Genomic DNA, 1,589 nt, shown 5'->3' with positions numbered 1-1,589 from the left:
AATTATATTTATATATATTATATATATATATATATAAAGCAACAAACTAAAAAAGAAATTAATAAACAGAAAAGAAAATCCGATTCACACGCGAATTTTATCGGCGGTTTTTTTTTTTTACGAATAATAAATTTGAACAAGAGGGGAAAAAAAGGATAGAAGATAGAGAAAAAAGAAAAAAAAGTTGGACACGAAATGACAAGAGAAAGAAAGAAATGTGTGTCCTACACACACGTTAAATATAAATTTATTCTAAGTTATAAATTTAAGTTAAACGAACATATTTTTTTTCCCCCCCCCGTTCGCGAATTCGATCCTTTGCCTTTTTTTTTTTAGTTTAGAAATTTAATTTAATTGTTTTTGAAAACTGGGCATTAGAAAAAAGGAGATAGTATTCGTTTCCTTATTTTTGTTTTCTGTTTTTTTTTTTCCTTTTTACAAAGGCAGGACAGGACGCGACGACGAAATTACGAGAGAGTTAAATTGGACGAACGGTGTTTTAAGAATCGTCCCGACGATTCTATATGTTGTTGTTGTAGTATTCTTCTTACGACGTTTTGCGCAACCAGTATTTCTTACGTATAAAGGTGTACTTTCGCTTTGCATAATTTACTCAGTGCGCGCCACGCGTTTCGATCGGCGTTATTCGTATTCTTATAAGTATTTATTTTCCATACGTAAGAGAGACGGGGATCGGGGGCGTGAGTGGGTGGAAGTGCAACGGGGGGGAGTGGGGAGAGGTGTATATATATTCGTATTCGCGAGACGTTGACTCGTCGTGAAGAAAAAAAAATAAGAAACAAGAGAAAAGAGAAGACAATAATAAAACCTTGCGTTTTCCTTTTTTTTTTTTTCTTATTACTGCAAGTTACACTTTCAATTAAATCCCCCTCCCCTTCATCCCTATTCACGGTTGACAATCTCAACTATTAATTTTCGTGATTTGTCTCGTAGTAATAATTAAAAAAAAAACAAATCTAATATTAAGTGAGTGTGTTTGTTTGGATTAACGTTAAAACAATGTCAATGAACACATTACAAAGATAATTTGAACGATGATATTTTTAAGACAATTTTTTAAGATTTACGTACTTATTACTATTATGTGTAATATAAATATAATAATAAACCTTAAAGAAGGATATATAGAGACAGGTTGTTATTGTTGTTGTTGTTATTATTATTGTTGGTTACTACTCTCTTATGCAGCCGCCGTTTTAAGACAACTGAGGGAAGAACAATCGTGGGAACAAGGTAGTCACGTAATCGTTCTTCTTCTCAAAGAAATACGCGCAAAACTTTGTTTGCCATTTGCCGCTAAAGGTATATATATATATATATATACACACATATATATTTTCTCTCATCATCGTTCATTGTATTTTAGGTCGCGTGTCTCGCGTGTAAAAGAAAAAAAAAAAGATAGAAAGAAAGAAAATGGGCAGAAAAAGGTCCGATGTAATATAAAGAGAGAGAAAAAAGAGAAGAAATCAAAATAGGACGCGTTTATGAAACGAAATAAAATGAAATAAAATTAATGAAAAAAAAAAAAAAAAAAAAAAAAAAAAAAAAAAAAAAAAAAAAAAAAA

At 30.9% G+C, this 1,589-nt stretch overlaps 1 protein-coding gene across 3 annotated transcripts in view; it reads right to left on the bottom strand.

Annotated features, from left to right (window-relative positions):
• LOC106791030 (probable nuclear hormone receptor HR3) overlaps positions 1–1,589 on the bottom strand; it is a 103,101-nt gene that overhangs the window by 60,708 nt on the left and 40,804 nt on the right. The gene's annotated exons all lie outside the window — the stretch shown is intronic.

Source organism: Polistes canadensis, unplaced genomic scaffold (assembly GCF_001313835.1).
Source record: "Polistes canadensis isolate GaletaPanama2010 unplaced genomic scaffold, ASM131383v1 scaffold_279, whole genome shotgun sequence".
Taxonomy (NCBI): Eukaryota; Metazoa; Arthropoda; class Insecta; order Hymenoptera; family Vespidae; genus Polistes; species Polistes canadensis.
The sequence above is the reverse complement of the archived record's forward strand: the minus strand, read 5'-3'. Positions and strand labels throughout refer to the sequence as shown.